Source organism: Helicoverpa zea, chromosome 17, assembly GCF_022581195.2.
Source record: "Helicoverpa zea isolate HzStark_Cry1AcR chromosome 17, ilHelZeax1.1, whole genome shotgun sequence".
Taxonomy (NCBI): domain Eukaryota; kingdom Metazoa; phylum Arthropoda; class Insecta; order Lepidoptera; family Noctuidae; genus Helicoverpa; species Helicoverpa zea.
In genome coordinates, this window is record NC_061468.1 from 5,339,902 (window position 1) to 5,361,077 (window position 21,176).

The window sequence follows — 21,176 nt, forward strand, 5'->3', positions numbered from 1 at the left end:
CCAAAGAAGGTGCACCTACAAAGAAAGTGGCGCAATTATATCTCCATTTAATCTTAAAGTACAACTATAACGATATCAGGCATGACAATTTGGGCCCGTTGCAGTGATGTAACAGTAACGCAATCTCTATATTTGGTGACATACAAGCCACAGCAACACTACTAAACACTTTTTAAGAACTGTAGAAGAGTTCATGAATCCATTACAATATTCATCATTCATTCATTTTACATTCGTTCAGTCTGCTGCAGTGGTTCAGTGTTTTATTTAGAAGTGAAATAAAAGATAAATCAGAAGAGACGAGGAGACCGTGGTAAGTTAGATATTATTTTGTAATCGAATTATTCGTCTCTTACGGGGAAAATGACGTGCGCCTGTAATTTTACTGATAAATTATGTATGGGTTTACGACAATATTTGAATGCCCCCTTCGAATTAATGAGCTTTAACTAAAACAATTACGAATGTTAAGTCATAAACATACTTCCAGCTTCCTAAACTCTATTATAGTACTCGTTATCATAGATATTACAACCACCATTACATGAAATTAGGGTTCCTTTTGAGCTTGTTTCTTTGTTTTGTTGTTTGTCCTTATTCCATAATGTGATGAATACTTTTTATTAAACTTATAAAAATACCACGTCAGAAAATATGGGCTGCAGATACTACGACGTCAGAGTTATACTTTTTCGTTATTATTTAATACTCTGAGGTTGTCCATTTTTGTGTTGTCCCACTGCTGGGCAAAGGCCTCCCCCAAAGGTTGTCAATATAGTGTTGTTTTTTTTTCTTTTTCAGTGTAATGTTCTGCAAAATGGTAGTCATTATAGACATCGATAAGTTTTTGACTCGTGACGATTTCAAGCTACTTGCAGAAGTGGAATGGCCGTGGGAAATTACACATTTTCTGTTAAATAATAATTGTGTTAACTGTGGTTTACATACCAATTAATCTTTACCAAGGCACTTCATCATGCGCAAAAAATATATGATATCTTTACCAAGCTTCATTTTTTTCTGGTGTCGGGGCTGCGGTATTATGTCTATTTATGACCACTACATCCCTGATGAATGTTATTATTGTGTTTAATTATTCTACCTATTGGCTAAAACTTTTCGTACTACAAATCCATTAGGTATTTTACTATTTATTAATTATAGAAAAAATAAATATCTCTTATTAATTACGTTGTTTTGAAGTTAACATAGCAAGACAAGCATTAAACCTACGTACCTACATGTCTCCATCTGATTAATTTTGTTTCCCACACTGCGCCTCGCGCCGCCTCACTCACTACTGTCCCACTGCTGGGCACAGGCCTCCTCATACACGGAGAAGGATTGAGCATTAATCACCACGCTAGCTCAATGCGGGTTGGTGATTTCAGACTTTATAGTCCAGGTTTCCTCAAGATGTTTTCCTTCACCTTTTTTATCAGCCATTGGTGTCCAAGATATACTTCTATTAGAAAGTGCACACAAACTTAGAAAAGTTGCATTGGTACTTGCCTGACCTGAAAAACTGTCACATCTAGAATCATTGTAACCATTTGAATAATTCTCCATTTCTTCATTGACGTGAACTATATTTTGTACGGAACCGTTTTCTATAATTGGGTCTTCAAAAAATATTGGTTGTCGCATTAATTACGCTGAATCAAAACGTCAATATTGTTGTAGAAGAGCGATAGAAGTGCCTTTACGAAACTGAATTAGCATTTAAAAGCATTGCTAGCCTGCTTTTATACACAGTAATAATGTTTTAAAAGAGATTAGAGCTCCGTTATACTACTATTGTGTAATAGAGGGACTATTATAGTTATAAAAAAACAATACTCTTTTAAAAAAGTGTCTTTGTGATATGTTTATCACTACAACTATAACGATCGTTAACAACCTTATGATGATGATGATGTCCTCCTAGCCGATTATCGGCTACGGCGGCTGTTCTCATGTAAGGAGATTAGCCAACTGCGCAGGACATATTATAGTGAACAAGCATTTGCGCAGACACAGGTGCACTCCCTATTCCTTCACTCTCATAGCCCGATGGGACGGCAATCCGACACGACCGGAGAGAGATCAGGCGCAGGACCGACATTTACGTGCTCTCCGATGCACGGGTGTATCAATCACCAACTTCCAGGCTCCGGGCTGCTTTGTGAAAGTCTTCTAAAACCCACAAAGCGATTTCGGCCCGACTCGGGAATCGAACCCGAGACCTCGTGCTCAGCAGCCGCACTTGCGACAACTAGACCAACGAGGCAGCAACGAGGCAGCAACAACCTTATATATGGCAGTTAAGCTAAATAAATATAATTTGAAACTCAGTTATATCACCAAACCACTCTGTTGTAGACTTTTTGTGCCCACTATAGTACTATGTACTGTAACGACGATCTAAAATGTCTCAATATCACAATATCGTCCTATTCTTGAGTTGTCATCTCTACTACAACGAAAGACACATTATAGTTCGTTTCGAACCTTTATTGCGCAAATCAGGCGCATTAGGGCGACAGTAAACACTGTTATAAAGTTCTATCGTTGTATACTAGTAACAATGGAGGTTGCTATAACGCCTGACTATAACAGCTATATAATGTTGTGAAGTAAACCTTTACATCAATTCTTAATAGGTCGTTTTTGCTGTATAAACTTATAAAGCCAAAATGTGTTGTCAAATGCTTTTACACAACAATCAGTCACCACTGAATCCTTTATACATCGTTCACCCAGCTTTTTTGAGATATAAGATTTGGTTATAGGGCAAAATTGTTGGTTGGGTTATTTCATTAGATCTGTCTGAGTTTAAGTGAACTTTACACCATCTTAGTAATATGTCACTGAAAATACATTTAGGCTCTAGACAGACGGACTGCATTTCCACTGCAATTCGACTGCAATTTGCAGTTCAAAGGCAGTTTGAATGCAGTTGACACGACTGCAATAGAACTGCAAATCAACTTCAGAACCCGACTGCACGCCGACTGCATCTCAACTGCAATTGGACTGCGCGGTTGGTTTGCAGTGTTATTGCACAGTCGTGTCAACTGCATTTAAACTGCATCCGAACTGCAAATTTGCAGTTGGATTGCAGTCCGTCCGTCTAGGGCCTTAGTTCTGACAAAAAAACAACCCGCAAACCAAATATCAAACCATGCGTAGGCCTGAAAATTATATCAAGGTATACCAACCCTCAAGTACATATTACGGTACGAAACTACCCACAAATCACAGTGAGTAAACGAAAACACTTCCCCACACATTCCATCTAAAAATCTAACGGGTCACAGTATAATAAAACGATATAACAAAACACACTGTGCGTCAGTACCGGCGTAAGTGCAAAATGTATAAAAATATTCCTATTTGCATCGCGGAATGTTTCCGAGCAACCTATATCAGTAATCATGGAGAACAAAATGACTAGCGGAGGTGCCATAACGGAAAATAGCCTAAGAAAATAGCGCGCCAAAACGCGGGTTTGCAGGGTCGACGAACGTTACTGTCTTCGATACTACACGCCTTTTTACACCCGATAATTTTTTGTAATAGCAAAACTCATTGACAGATGTCTCAAAGAACCCGAAAGCTTCGTTGGTCCACTCGTGACTGATCGTTTTGGTCATTCCCAACGTATGTATTGGACCTACAAGAAGGCGACCTGACCTACCTGCATTATGGCATCTCCACTCATATTTCCTTATTCCGTGGTGGTAATGTATTCGAGCAGTTGCTCCGTGGCGCATAAAATATGTCTGCTCCTATTATCTCGGCCGTTTTATTGTATATTTTTGCTGAGAATAAATTAATGAGGTACGTTTTCCTGTAGATAATTGGGATTTGTCGAGTATTAGTGGGGTTGTGGTTAGCGGCGGCGCGCTTAATGTTCATTTGATTTTGAAAGAACGCGAATGTAAAGATTTTCCATTTACGACTTTTTGGAATGAAAGTCACTGCTTATCCTTACGAAAGTATATGGTGAAAAAACAACTTATAGTACCCAATTTATCTATGAGTATTAATTTTAGTCTAACCAAGAGGTATTGGGTTGCCCATGTTGAGAATGTCAGATAGAGCAGTCGCTCCTTGTAAAACGCTGGTACTCAGCAACATTCGGTAAGACTGGTAGCCAACCCCGTCATAGTTGGGAAAAGGCTCGGAAGATGATGAGCACCCAATTTATTTCCCGGAGCTTTTTATTAGTTTTTAGTAGAGATTAGACTTTAAGTTGCTAAGTTTATTTATTTAAAAGTAATCTCAATTTTAAACAACTTCAATATTTATACTAAAATGAATATTAATTAATTCCAACATATAGCTATAACAGTGAACTCTCGCACGAATAACCACTGGTAGTTACGTAACAGCTTCTAGAAACAGCTGCTTGATTCTGTTAAACGTTAAACCGTTTTATTCACGTCTGGATAAATATCAACCATATTTATCGTTAAAGCTTTCAGTTATAATATAAATTCTATTGAAATTGTATGTAGGTATGTAAAACTCTGAAATTTGCTGTATTTATATAATTTCTCAGAAATGAGAAGGAGTGAAAGATATAAGTAGAGCAAAAAAGATGTTGAAAAAGATCCTCTTTAACCACTTTTCACTTTGAATACGAGTATAATAAAAATAAAAACTTAATTACTGTATCTAGATACCTACTTCTATATGACAACTGAAACATTGGGCAAGTAAACCTGAATTACAATATCTAAAAGAACATAAAGAGATCATTACCCAATGCAATTTCTATACTTGACCATAATTTCACAAACGTCCACCTAATAATGAGTATAATTTTGAAACAATACCAAGATCCTCATACATATAACACAGCCACCTAAGACCACGACCCTGACTCTTTAAGTAAAAGCGGCCTCAACTTGAAGCACTGCCTCAATAGGGTCCATAATTGTGCCAATTAACTCCCATGCTAGGCCATTGTGGAAAAAGACCTTTGTCCAATGTCCAATGCCCATTATTTGTAAGTGCTCAGACTTTTCTTATAAGTACGTGGATATTAAGTGAGTTAATTACGTTGCTAACTATAAATACGTATATTAAAATGAAAGTTAGGACATAACAAAACGAATAATATTACACTTTGTCATCAGTTTTTATCGTCCCACTGCTGCTCAGGCGTCTTCTCACACAGAAGAGGATAGAGCGTTAATCACAACGCTTGCAAAATACGGGTTGGTGATTTCAGACTTCATAGTCGAGATGTTTTCCTTTCCTTTTAAGATATTCTTAAAAGTACATGTATACAAACTTACAAAAGTTGCATTGTACTTGCCTGACCTGGAATCGAATCCACACATTCGTAATTAAACGGATTGTGTTTTTCCCACTGGGCCTTAACTAAACGATATTCAATTGAATTTAATAAAAATAAGAATGATTTTCAATAAAACAGATATCTAAACGATGTAGGTACTTACCCACTTATATAGCAGACATGAATAGGGAAAATATCATCATCTAAGCCAGTCCGAAGGGAATTATCGGAAAACTAGCTTTGCCAGCGAGTGGAATTGGAAAAATAAATGAATGCACGGTATTCACAATCATACCATCCCTAATGATAGTGCTTCTCTATAGAAATTCTTAGATATGTCCATGCACATATGTGTGTGCTTTTAATAATATTTACGTTTAAAAGAAATCCGATGGCTCCTTTGAGCTTTTCCCAGTAGTATTAAACGGACGTTAAAAATATATTGGCTCTAAGTGTAATTAATACCTACTTTATTTAGTTTTTAACACGTACTAATATTATAAATGCGAACGTTATTCTGCCTATGGCGCTTCCATGCCAAATCTACTAAACCAATTTAAGATGCTTCAGACATATTTTATGTATTATAATTATGTATATAAACTTGTTGCTCAGAACTTTCTACCTAATTTCAACAACAATTAAATATGAAACCGATATCGATAACTTAAAACAACTTCATTCCATTGGACAACAGAATGTTGACAGATGACATAACTTTAAACACAACTGACAGTATAACGGTTCGAAACCAACACGAATGGAAACAGGCTAATGAAACGTCTGTCAAAAGCGTCGAGGGCAAATTTTAATTGAAAATTGCTTTTTGAACCCTTCACACCTAGTGTTGTTTCAAGTTAGATAGCAAGCTTGAACCCATTCTGCCAATTAATTTAGTTCAACACACAGAATAAGTTATTTCGACTTATTTGGATCGCTTTTGCAGACGCGAGATAAAGTACGTACTATTATTTTGCATAAAGTCTTTGAAAACATTTTGCTGGAGCTTAAATAACTGAACATCAAGTCGTTGAAAAAGTAATTCCCTCGCAGTCTACCTACATGAAAATGACTTCAATTCCCAATCGTTTTATGCTGGTTTGATATTCTCAATCGAATATTTGGGACTTTTATTAAAATACTTTGGAGAGAACGGCGATTACGCCGCCCTCTACCATATTGAATCAATAAAAACTTTTTAAATATTGCGAGGAATTCCAAATTCGAACATTTGCAAATCCAAATACGTAGGTTTTATATGAGTTAGAATCCCACTCTATAGATATGCTTACGTTCTTTATTTGAAAAGTATTATATAAAATTAGGAGGCGAAAGCCGGTAATGGCCTTCCTGCCTTAAATAAGTTATAGCCATAAGTTATTCCGCCTTTATTAATGATGCAAACAGAGCAGCGATAAAAACCCAGAATTATAATGAAAGGGCAAAAAGTAAAACCAAGACTAAACGAACAGAATAACCTTAAAGGAAATTAAATTTTTCTTCGTGATGAGAAAACTTAGGGAGTGCAGACAAGAAACCGTGAAAAACCACTAGGAATCCAGCTAATGGAGTTATCTGGCGAGCTCAGGCGTATTAAAGAAAGAGCAAATTAAAGAGGAGGAACCAAATGAATAATTGTCTGCTTGTTAAAATATTTTCCGTCGTTTCCCTTTAGCTGAAAACTGGCTAGGGAATTCGAGGAAAATGTTTATTTGTTTTACTTTTATTTCAGAATACTCTATTTACCCAAAACTAATTGGTTTAAAATACAAACTCTTTTTGACGGACCACCTCAAACAAAACACCAAAAATTGATTCGAAAATTGAAAATACACACTACATAAAAAAAGAAGAGGTTTTATCCAAAAATAAACATCGCAGTGGCCAATGAGTGTTATTTTAGGAACGTCGATACTGTCTGAGCTGAAGTCTACTCGTCTGTAGGTACCCTATGTCATAGACGTACCTACTATAGAGTACGTTGTATGTTGTAGGTCCAGTGACGACGTGGGAACATTCGAGTGGCGTGTTCTAACGGGGTGACGCGTGACTAAGGGCCGCTGCTCACCCCACAGAGGATTCAGTTACTGGCTGTTTTTTATACTTATTATTTTTTTGTTCATATATGACACTTGCAACCTTTTTGTTGTGCCTACTTGGATGTTTTAACGCTGATGCTGAAATGTTGTTTGTGTTTTTTGCAGTGTTTACTGAGTTTGAGTTACAGTAAATGTTTGGTAGGTGGTTGTAAATAGCTACCAAACAGGCACCTAAATAACAGCTTTTTTTAGATCTGATTTCGACAGCATTAAGAATGGAAACGAAGAATAATTGGTGTTTATGTGGATGTAAAAATAAAAAAGGTCACCCAAATAAAATATATTTTATAGTACAGAAATAATGCCGTAAATATATTTTCTAAAGACAATAACGAATCCGAAATATACACTCCCTAACAAGCTCCAAATAAAAACCTAATAACAGAAATTCAATACACGTGTGAAGCATTGACACGTATTTCATGAAATAAAATTAAGGAGAAGATTCAATCAAGCAGCAGAGAAAATCACTCAAATGTTACTCTCGAGTATTTCGAGAACAAAGTCAGTTGATATTAGCATCTGCGCTCAAGTGCTGGGGGGCAATGACCTTACAAAGTTAAATGTAAATAAGCAAGTACCAACTATACATGATTTTGTTTTAAGAACGAGTTTTTAAAATACTTCTTCAAGTTAATTCATAGTTTAGCTTTTCTCTCATCATGTTTTCGTTAACGGAGTAATTGCTGTCCTCGATAAATTAAGATAGGACAAAATTAATGGGTTTACAATAAGCACATTGGTATTTGTACTTGGCATTCTTGCTCTATTTTCAACGGGCTGTGGGTCTTTACTTAATTGGGATTGTAAAAGATAATTTGGAATGCTACCGTAAGTCTAATATTATGTGATTTCATACTGAAATCATTCATCATCATCATCATTCATTAAAAAAAATGTATATTAAGAAGTGCTATTAAAAATACTTAATTCTTGTAGTTTTAGAAAAGAGTTCTGGAAATCGATTGAAAAAAAAAATGTAATAGCCAATTGTATTTTTCTGTATAGTTCTAGTAACTAGTAACCTACCCACATTTACCTTCAATTACTTTTTCCAGTATCATTCTAAATATGCAAGAAAATGCGCGTTTTCTCTCAGAAAGTACCCCATAATACCTAACCTTCTACCTACAACATGTCACATATCTACCGACGAATGGAACGAGAACCGCAGCGGGTTACATCGGTACGCCATAGTGACGTGACAGCGACGTTGATGAACACCAGGCTCCGTGCCAAGGGAGTCTAATCATAGTTTCCACACATTTCTTACGTAATACTGGAAAATATCACCTCCATGCAGTGCTTATTGCACTGCATAGTGAATATGAAGAAATTGTTCTCAAGTTTTTTTTTAATAGCGTGTCACACCTATAGAACTTTTCTAGCATGGGCAAATATAAAATGACCGCTTAGGCTGGTGTTTCAAAATTACTGACTGATTTTAACCATGCTCCTTCCCTCGCTCTTCATGTTCCAGAACTACGAAAAACCTTTTGAAAACTTCGAAATTTAAAATTGAAAAAATAAATTCCAAGTTTTGAAATTCGAACCGACCAATCATTTCGAACCGATCCATATTTAAACAAAACACTAGCGGGTTCCACTAGTACGCAATAGTGACGTGACAGCTACCGACGTTGATGAACACGGTGCGGCGTGCCAAGAGGCCTAATTACAGCCGGCGTTACGCCCCGCAATGTTTTCAAGACCGATGGCACACCGCTCATTTATTTGTGCTCTGTTTATGTATGTTTGTATGTGTGTATTGCTTTAATGTGGTGGGGGGTTGGAAATTAGATGTGTAGGTTACCTGGTACCATGTAGGTATATGGGTGTTTATACGTTACTTGTAAACCTACACGTACATTGTAGTTTCATTCGTGTGCTAAAGAATACGCTTTGAACATTGCTTGATACGCAAAATGTATGTAGGAATATACTACTTGGAAAGTATGCGATACGTAGTAGTTGGACTAACCAACTATAGTTCGGCCATTCAGAGAATGCGTTCCTGACACGTCGCGATTGAACTGACGACGTAACTTTGCAATGGCGTTGCAGTTACGATAAAAATATTTTTGCTGGTTGTTTACCGTTTTAACAATTGAGGAGCATTAAAACAACATTATTATATCAATAATCAATGAATGTTATTACGTCGTCAGTTCAATCGCGACGTGTCAGGAACGCATTCTCTGAATGGCCGAACTATACTACGTATCGCATACTTTGTAAAGTTAAAAACAAATGAACATCGCAAAAAGTAGTGATGTACTTACTATAAACTTTTTGCGTGTAGACGAGGGGCGCACAGAATTCCGTTGTATGTTTAAAAATGGAATTGTAGTAACATGACGATAATAATGTGCTAAAAACGTTCCGTTCTACGCTTTAATCTCACACGACCCTCGAATCCGCCCAAATGAGAACTTCTTAGATTACATATACTGCACCAAAATACAGACATTTAGGGAAATAATAGAGCAGCAACAGCGAAATGTAGGTACACACTCACACAGCACATCGCAAACTCGTAGTTTCAACATTTCAATGCATGCATTTTATATGTGTTTATCTAGTACATACGAATGATGTAATATTAATGTTTATTTCCCTGTAAATTGAAATTCCAATAGCAATGCTTCATGGATTATGATTTGTGATCTATACCGGTATTAGCAGCTTTGTTCAAATATCAAAATGTACGTGTATTAACCTATGCCAGTTTTATGAATTCATAATCGTATAAAACGGATCGTTTTGAATTATATGGTACCTAGTACTGCTAAGTGTATAACCAAAGTTAAGAAATGATATCTAAATAACACCATACGTTTACCCATGTAGTTTATAGTAAAGTTATTATTCTTTCTATGAGTATTTGATGCATTAACAACTAACCTGTAACTAAAAAGTTTTTAGTGCTTATATTATAACATAGTCACATTTTGAGCAAAGTCTCAAATTACAACAAGCAAACACTATAACAAGCAGTCTTAACAAAATCCTTACACAAACATCAACTTACAGCTTTAACTCGAAAGTTTACGAAATATTTCCATCAACAGCAAACTGTTCACTACAAGAACTCACGACACTGAAGTTCCAAAGGTGTTTTAAATGCAAAATATCTTGTGCATACGAGCAACAACCTTACAAACTTACATTTAACATTTTGACGGGCCATTTGGCACATGTTCCAACCAGCCCACAAAATATGACCATCCTTTAGAAAATATTCTCTCAACCTTATCTATATTTAAAAAGTTTAAAAACTCATTTAATACTTACTGAGCTTCGTTTCGATTTCGATAGTTTTAAAGTTACCAGGGGCCCGATTCTCCTAATTTTACTTAAGCGGCATACGATTCACGTTCGACTCGATTCGACTGAGATCCAATCCCGACTCGATTACGATTGAAGCGTATGTGGCATTCCGCTATTTTTTTTTGAAATAAACGTTTTTATCCTTTTCTGTCATTCAATAATGAATCATTTTGTCTGCAAATGATTTACGATTGCAATATGATTGTAGAGCAAACTACCGTATAGACCAAAATCTCCAAAACAGCAGACCAATCGCACACCAATCAAATGTCAATCGAATACGATTGGTCTTTTATTAGTAGCAGAATGCCCGATATGGTTAAAACTGCTATTGCGATCATATTGCGATTCGATTTCTATTCGATTTTGTCATTATTAACTTAGGAGAATCGGGGCCCAGTTTCAGCTTGAAGTGATTTGTATCAAAAAGCGAGCAGTTCATGGAAATTGGAAAAACTCTCAGTTTAATATTTAGATTTGATTAATTTTTGCTGGAAAAGATATAAAACTTTTTGAATATTTTATTTCTGGAAATGTCTGTTAAATGCTAAAGGCTAAATTCAATGGAACGTCATGAGCCTATCGTATCTATTTATAACCATTGCTAGGGGCCTCATTTATCCTGAAAGTGATGTACGAACAAGACTAATGTTTTTCAAATGAAATAAACAAAAAACGATCGACCCTTTTTTTTTAATCGGAACGTTCGGCAGCCAATACTCGTTCACCCTTTCGCGGTGATAAATAGGTACCTCATAAATTATATTTATTAAATTCGTAAACGTAATGGCGTCGGTTGTCACCCGTTGATGAATGAGCTCATCAGTCGCAAGGAATACCGTTTGCGAGTACTAAATTCGTATCAATCATTCCCACGCATCGCTTCCTATGTAAATACGAGTTTTATGCGGCGACACGAAGCATTTCACTGGTAATGTGCGTAAACGTGATCCTATGGGACACAGGCCTAAGTGCCATGTTGTTCCCCACCTTCAATTCGCTAATACGTTGGGAAATATATGACTGTTTCGGTGTCAATACTAAATTATTTAGATGGCTTTTTGTAAGGTAAGTGGTCTTAATAATAAATGGAAGATGCCAATGTGCTTTTAGCTGTGATGTGCTAGTAGAAATCCCGATCTGATTTCTGACTCCATTTCGATGGATATGTATTACCACAAATGGTACTTACCCATCTCAATTATTTCTTGATTTTGTTCCTACCCTCACATAATCTATTCCAACACTGTTACTGTTACAGCCTCTTTATCGTCCCACTGCTGAGCACAGGCCTCCTCTCACATGGAGAAGGATTGAGCATTAATCACCACGCTTGCTCATTGCGATTTGGCGATTTCAGACTTAATAGTCCAGGTTTCCTCAAGATGTTTTCCTTCACCTTTATATCAGCCATTGGTGTTTAAGATATACTTAAAAAGTACATACAAACTAAGAAAAGTTGCATTGGTACTTTTGTGACCTGGAATCGAACCCACGCCCTCATACTCGAGAGGTTGGTGCTTTACCCACTAGGCCACCACGACTATTTCAACACAATTGTAGTTATTTCATACTAATTTAGCTGCATGAAAAGTCAACTCCTTAAGAGTAAGTACGATTAAACCGTTCCTATACATTTACAAGAACTATTCTCTCGAAGCAGTCATCTGCAGCTACATTTACCGCCCATTTGCGAGAGGTTTTTGTTAAGAGTTCAACCGTAACAGCCAGATAAGAAACTAGTACTTTTATAGCACAACGAATGTTCTGGAATATCTTGCAACCTGGGCTAAACGGCTGAGGTAAGAGAGTGGCGAAATAAAAGAGTATGTTGCGAGTCTTAATATGTTCAGACTGCGTGTAAACAGTTTTGTAAAACGGGTAGAGTGGTACCTAAAAGAGTATTTTACTTTAATTTGCTTGGGCAATGAGCATAGAAATACATTTCACTGGTCAAAAAGTTCTTAAGACACTAATCGCCCGTCATACCCACAAACAAATGAATGTTGCACGTATCTTTTATGTATTTTGTATTATATTCTAATTGTAATTATTAAGTTCGTAACTTAATCTACGAAGTTTGTTTATAGGTCCTAAATAAACCGAAATGTTGATAGTATAGACAAAGTCTAGTCTTGATCTAACCTATAGATATAAGTAAGTGCCTTTAGTATGAACTGAAAATAGCTGAAGGTAAGAATACGAATATTCTGAAGGGTAAGGTTAGGTAATAAAGACACTTGATATTTTTAAGCCCTGAAATTGAATCTCAAAGAAGGGGTTCACAGGCGCGCAATGAATATAAAACAGACTCTTAGACTGTCATGTAAGATGATATTACAAGAGAAATTGAAAGCTAATTCTCTCTAGGTATACCTTATGCCATAAATATTTTCCATAAGACAGGCAAGTTACTAAACAGAACACTGCAAATAAAAATCACAAAGTTCTTTACTAAAGCCTTTTATTATAAGTTATGCGAGTTAGGTAGATGTCCAGCCTTACTACCCCGGTCACGTCCACTTCGTATCGTCCCAAGTATATCCAACGCTAACTGAATATTTGGTACACAGCTTGAAATGTACCACGTTTTATTATATGACCAAACGTGAGCCGCTTTATTTACTTATTATAATATGTTAGTCTTGTTTATGTGGAGTTTATATGAGAACCTATTGCGATCCACAACGGTTTCGGCGCGGCTTATCAACGAAGCCGTGTAATTTTGACACTACGAGTGCTCGTATAAAATAATGTTAGTGTGTCTGTTGTATATTTTACTGTCTTTCGTGGGTCGGTTATTAAATCTGGTTCTGGATTTTCAATCTGGATTTATGACTGTAGTTATAGCTTAGGGTACGTTCGTAAAGGGTTGTGTAAAATGTTTATTTTAAAAATTCGTTTGGAGATTGGATGAAAGAAGTTGTATCAAATAATAGGATTCAATTTTGTATTAAATGAAAATTGAATTACATACTTGTATCTTACTTAACATTAGAAAAGATTATTAGAAGACATTTAGCTAATACTGTTTTCCTATTGAGTTCAAAAAGTTACTTCCATACAGATATCTGTATCAGGAAATGCTATAATGTTACTGTGTACAAACACGAATTAATTGTCCGATGAGTTTAAGAAAATAATCGTCGAGGCAATTAAACAATAAAATAAATCCTGTTTATTTAAATTTAAGATTCGTACTAAATCTGGGCCTAGAATATCTCCATCCAAGTATATTTTATGTAAAGATAAAGAAAGCAGCCAAGTTTTACTCGGGGTACGGTTATAAAAACACAGTTAAAAAGAATTCATAGAGCAAAGTTAGTGAGCGTTAAACTATGTTATCTAGTTTAAAAACCCCTGGGCGTTTACGTTTCAGATTAACCTTGGCAGTAACTGTTGAGTTTAAACTTTAATAGAAGGTGTGTTACAAAGATTGAGTTAACTAGTTAAGATTTTATAAGACGATGTTATAGTGGTTTAGTTTTCTCATAGTGTTGTAAGGTAAGGTTATTTCTTGGATTATTAGTTTTGCAATATGGTATGTAATGGAAGTTTATTTTCACGTATGAAATTGCTTTGGTATCGTTTACGTACATACTTTTATGTTTAAGACTTCAAAATTATAATTATACGTTGTGCAATCGTTATACCTATGGAACTATTTGAAAAAAAAAAATTAAAATCTCCATGATCGAGTTGCGTATAAAACAAACAAACCGCTATAGTATTAGAAATCGGTGTACCACAAAATAAAATAAAAACACCTGGCATAAAAATCGTTAAAATTCCAAACATTTCCAATGCCACGATATTTTTATAGGTATCTAAAAATTTGGAAACACTATCTGCATACAAATATTTGTAAAAAAAGCATCCCACGTTACAGCTGTCATTTTCCCTTTTGAATTCGATGAACGGGTACCAATTTGCGCACAAAAACATTTTTAAAATAAAATATTTCATGTGAACTGATTTATAAAAGGGACCTCACCTTACTTTTTCATTAAAACTTCAAAGGTACTCCCACATTCAATGTACACCAAAACGTCTATTTATGTTCCAAATGTATTTTAGTATATTATAAACGTATTTCGTGTTTCAATTTGAAGGTAATAAACCTTTTTATGTTCGTACAAACAAATATGAGGGTTTTATTGGTTATTGAAGTCGCGGAGATCATTTATCTCCTTACATCCTCCTACGTGTGAACGTGGAAAATCCCTTACAAGAACATGTCTAGACGAGTCTGTCAAATCTACTGGTTTTTGTATAAGTTTGATTGTAAGTTTTGCGACAACGTATGTGACAATACCATAAGTGTCTCCAAATTATTGCAATCTGATATATGTTAATCTCTTGGTTAAAACTTGGTTTAAATCACTGCATTTTGTATTGACTGGATTTGATCTGCGAATTTTGCACGAGGAAGCAATGTATTAACCATTTTTATAATTCTGCAGTTTTTCAATTAATTTGATACATTTTTTACCCTATATAAATTTTTGTTTTTTTCACTCATAACTATATGACAGGTTTCTATTCCCTTTTTTATTAGCAAATAAACTCTCACACATTTATCGCCACGATCACTGCGTAGATGACTTAGTGACCACATAGTCGAGTCTAAGCACGTCGGTACATTCTTTATCCCCGTCGTTTGGGAAGTATTATGGGGGTCAGCAGTATTCAACTAAATAATCTCGCCATTATACCCACGGTATTGTTAGGAATGCGACGCGTATAGATGCGGATTAACACATGGAAATAAACTTGGATAGGTACAATTTAATGTATGAAAATTTCGTATTTTATGATGTCTGCAAAACATGATATCTGTTACTAAACGATAGGTTTCCTATCGTTTCATAAGTACACTTAGGGAATTATTTCTTACACGATTATAAAACATAGTATTTTATCAATTTAATCTGTGTGGGCACAAAAAAAAAACAAATTGATAAAAGATAGATTGTTTTAAATAACTGTGTCTATTACCTCAATAAACTCGTTATGTCTACAAAAAAAACCTACTTTAGCATTTACCTATAGTTAATTAATATTACTGTTACTGCTACAGCTTTTTATCATCCTACTGCTGGGCACAGACCTCCTCTCACACGGAGAAGGATTGAGCATTAATCACTACGCTTGCTCAATGCGGGTTGGTGATTTCAGACTTTATAGTCCAGGTTTCCTCAAGATGTTTTCCTTCACCTTTTTATCAGCCATTGGTGTCCAAGATGTACTTAGAAAGTACATACAAACTTAGAAAAGTTGCATTGGCACTTGCCTAACCTGGAATCGAACCTACACCCTCATACTCGAGAGGTTGTTTCTTTACCCACTAGGCCACCACGACATTTAATATTAGTCAGGATTTATTTGGCAGACGCTTTATTCTAAGACGAACATAAAACATCAAGACACCAAGACGTTTCTAACCAGTCTACCTACTAACTGAAAACATGAACACTCCGCCCCCTTAAGGAATACAGCCGTGACTTGTGTCTGACATATTATGTAAATCCTAAGCCGTAATGTATAATGTGCTGATTGAGTCTAGCATTTGATCTCGCGCCCCCGAGGAACGTTTTCGTGTAGTCTAGAATATTAATTTACCATCACCTTTGGTTTATGCTCGCCTAGTAATACGTATTTTCTAAAAGAAAACGTCTTTTGGAATTACCGACGAAGTTTTTGTACCGACAAAGGTACGTCTCGGGGACCCTTGTAATTGTATTTATCAAGTGAATCACGCATCGGAGTAGACTTGTCTTATCCTTACCTTAATTATATAAAAATAATTACTTAATTTCTTCACGATAAAGATGCCACAGATTTACTTACATTTCGAGTAATACTAGGTCTAGTAGATTTGCTTGGTCAATTATTTTTATGCTTTACTTGATCAATATTGATGGAAAATAGTTGGCTTTGGTAATTACGTATACCTACTACGCATAGGAATGCAGTTTCTCGTAGCAATCGTAATCGCTACGCGCTACGCGCTGTGGTCACGTGGCGTGACATTCGTAGCGCTGTGCATAGCCGTCGTGTGCCATAGAACTCATAACTCGTAGAGAGGTCGCAAGATCTTATTATTTATTAGAAAGTACTAGATGTACCCACTAAAATAATCATCCTATTTTGTAACAGTGCTTTCTAGGAGCACTACTTTTGAGTAGGTACCTGTTGATTCAAGTTGTTGTTGTTGCTTCAAGTTTATGTATGGCAAGTTAAGAAGAAAAGTTCGGTTACTAATACATTTATCGCGTGCAGTGTATCAAAGTGTTACTGCGGAAGGTTTCGATATTAAGTAGGTATAATGTTCTTAAAGAAAATATATTTGATCATGATTACAGAAAAAAACATTATATATAGCTTTTCAACTACGATAATTGTTTTTGACTCTTCATTAACTAACATTCGGCTACATCGACTTCGTGACTATTGTGTAACCAAATAATTACAAGTAAGTATATACCTATCATAAATCAAAGAAAATGAACAAACAATAATTCAGTTAGAAACACGCACTATTAACATAGTAATAAGAACAAACAACATTGCCAGTGGTCAATAATCAAGACATTAAAACAATAGAAACTTTCTGTATTACTTATGAACAACACATTCGACCTTCAAACAACTGACAACTGTCACCGCTGACATCCAAGTTAGATCATTACATAAAAACTCCATAACACAGGTTGTGTAACTGTACGTAATATCCACGCACGGCGGGCGATAAAGCGAGCTATTCCGCGTTTTCCCCATAATTCCGTGAACTCCGTATTCCGCGGGCTCCCCGCTATTCCGTGAAATTAGGGCTGCCATCCGTCCGGGTTTCCCCGGATTTGTCCTAGTTTGTAGGCCGTCCAGGGGCCGATCGGGCCACTTCACTTGTCCACTTTTCATGTAAGTAAACAAGCACCTTATTGAATTTAACTTTATGGTAATAGTAAGTGGATTAAAACTTTTAGACTTTTTTTATTTTATTTTTTTTCTCGGGCTCGTTCAGGAAAAAATGTGATTTACGCCAAACGTCCGGGTTTTTTAGTAATATTTGTCCGGGTTTGGCGAAATTCGAGATGGCATCCCTACCGCGCGCTCTCCGCTATTCCGCTCGCTCCCCGCCTTGCCATGCTTACCCCGCCTCTAATGGCGTACGCTGAATGACGAAAACGCGGCGTTTATGATAATCGCCGTATTTCACGACCACATAAAGCCGAGTGGTGCCGCGGATGGGATTTGCTAGATTATATACCCCTTAAAAATGTAGTTAGATGTACTCAGACTCCGATACATTGATTTTTAAGAGTACATATAAAATTAACTACTGAAAAAGTTTTTATTTTATTTTTCTCTCATTTTTTAACTCCATTCTATACAATACTTAAGTCTATATAATACAACTACCATCTGATACTTAGCTACGAAATGAAATACACTCATTAATTTATTTTAATTGCTAGTAGGTCAGTCATTATTCATTAATTAGAAGCACAAAACTTATACAACTAATTCCATCTTAATTAGAATGATAAGACACTATTAAAAGGCTTTAATTTGAACGTAGTGTGCAGTAAATTTTCATAAATTAAGATTAAATGTTTAACGCTCTCAAGAATTAGTTTTGTGCAAGAAAACTTCAAATTATAGAAGACAGAAGAATTTATTAAATTAAATAATTTTCTTATTAGTTTCATTTTAAAACTACTTAAGTCACTTTAACAATTTCATTAGACATTGTTTAATTAAATGTTTCTTATGTACTTACTTCAGTAATATTTTACAATATGTTGATGATAGAAATAAGATTTTTTAAGAAGGTCCTTGAAGGGTTCCAAGTAATTTCCAAACTCCGAAATACATGTTTTTTTTTTTTTATCTAGACACAATGTTTTTTCCAGTACATAAATTTGTGATTTCGTATTAAACCTGAAGAAAAATAACTTGAGAAACGAGTACAATATTCAAGCCATCGATATATTGAAAAACCATGAAACCCTATTGATAAATAAGCAAAAGCTTGCCAAAAATAATACACACCAATTTTCAGAACCCCATGTCAAATTGACAATAAAACTTAATAACCAATTAATAAAAAAAACAATCACGTATAAACGGATAATGAAGCACAATCGTTCGGAAATTTCGCGGCCATTCAAAATTCCGTTCACAATAAGCCGCACAAATATTTCGTCGGTAAACTCCAATCTGCAACATTAACATAACAAAGTCGTAACTGACAGATTATGTGTTATTATTTGTATGTTGGTAACAGCAAACAGAGGAAATTGGAGCAATTTCAACAAATCTCTTAGTATTTTCTTTTCGAGTCAAGTGGAGGATTTTCCTTAAGCAATTGGATTACAGTCGTAATCGACGTCACAGTCAACTGCTCCTGGGGCCCGATTCTCCTAATTTTACTTAAGCGACATACGATTCACGTTCGACTTGATTCGACTGCGATCCGATCCCGACTCGATTACGATTGAAGCGTATGTGGCATTCCGCTATTTTTTCTTTGAAATAAACGTTTTTATCCTTTTCTGTCATTCAATAATGAATTATTTTGTCTGCAAATGATTTACGATTGCAAAATGATTGTACAGCAAACTACCGTATAGACCAAAATTACCAAAATAACAGACCAATCGCACACCAATCAAATGTCAATCGAATACGATTGGTCATTGGTCACCATATATATCGGACATTCTGCTACTAATAAAATTAATAATAAAATTAGTAGCAGAATGTCCGATATGGTTAAAACTGCTATTGCGATCATATTGCCATTCGATTTCTATTCGATTTTGACATTATCAACTTAGGAGAATCGGGCCCCTGTTTTCTTTTAGGCAAAAACTAGATTTACTCTGTGAGTTTCTTTAATAAACCTTATTGGAAGTGGCTTTAACTTACCTAATTGATTTGAGATCTTTTTACGCTTTGAGTCTGTTTCGCTTATTGGAATTGCTGCTGCTTGAGTGAAATTGAATTAATTAATTACGAAGAATCGTCTAACACACCTTGTATATTGAACTTTCAATGTTCAGTGAATTCAATACTCATTGTACCTTTGTATTTAAGTAAGTAATGTATAAGAAGAATATTGTTCTTTTTTTGCGTCGTCAGTAAAAATTGTGCCTGTATTTTTGTGCCGATTGGAAAACTAAATTAAAGCCTTATCCTAGCTAAAACATGCGATATGGTGATATCGACGACGTGTAATTTAATTAACATAGGTATGTAATAGCATACTTACTCCAAATATTCCTTAAATAATTGAGTTTCCCCTTCAATCTCCGTCTCCACTGTAATTCCTACACAAAACAGACATTAGCCTAGAAAGCTGCAATCTTATGAGGTGCTAAACCTACCAGTCAGGTTAAAACATTGTGCAGTAAAACGCAAATAACGGTAGCTCACATGGGGGTGAATTGAAGCAGAAACGGCCGGAGTATATCTGTCCTGTGCACCTAAATTATGGGCGTGCAACTTAAAACTCGATGTTGCAGTAAGTACTTAAGTTTCGATTACGGTTGTTTTGGATATTTTTTGTATGGGTCTTATGTCATTCTAATATCTTCCAAGATAGCCTTCTAACGCACAGGCAATTGAAAATAGCTATCAATTGCAAACTATCCACACTTCTGCCGTCAGAGTACATTTGCCCCTTTTTTTGGCGGACACTATATCTGATTGTTCCAGAGTTTGATATTTAATTTTCTTGACTGTTAATTAGTCTATCCGAGATACAATTGAAACATATATGTATGAACATAAATCTTTATCTTATTGTCATGTTGGTACTATCGAGGTTCCTAGATTAAATTAGTTATTTTGAAGGTTCAGTTTGCACGACTTCGTTGTAAATTGTTAAAAGCAATTTCATGGAAAACTATTTCCGACTACTTACTCAAAATAGATTTCTGCTGAAATAGAGGAGCAGATACATATTCTCTGAATATATGGCCGGGGAATAATAACTGATCCTATTCGAAGAACGCCGGCGGTTACATGTAAGTATTTAAATGCCTATTATAATAATATCAGTGAGAAATTTTATAGGCCTAGTAACGAAACGTGAGTCTGTGATTTTTAATACTTAAAGGATACTAAGCATTTTATTCAAATTACTTGGCTTGAGCATCGTCACCCATACAGGAGTAAATAGCAGTGTTGCCAGAATTTTAATTAAATGACAGACAATATTAAACAAAATCAAGGTTTTACAGTCAAATTGTAAAATGAAAACATTTTTTTATACAACACTTTTGCATCGCAATAACTGAAAGTTGGTTTACTTACATTTCGCATCCATTTCTTCGAACAAAGTGGAAATCGTTAAAACGTGAACTCCAAGTGTTGGCAGAGGAAATTGCCTTTTGATATGCCATTGTTGTTCCGATGTACCATAACTGAAGATTACCACGAAATGTAGC

The 21,176-nt window shown here is 35.5% G+C and overlaps 1 long non-coding RNA gene across 1 annotated transcript; it reads left to right on the plus strand.

Annotated features, from left to right (window-relative positions):
- The first annotated feature begins 275 nt into the window (after positions 1–275).
- Positions 276–1,187, plus strand: LOC124638334. Its single transcript, XR_006985355.1, has 2 exons — positions 276–313; positions 802–1,187. It is a non-coding gene; the product is annotated as an uncharacterized LOC124638334 (long non-coding RNA).
- The last annotated feature ends 19,989 nt before the right edge of the window (positions 1,188–21,176 follow it).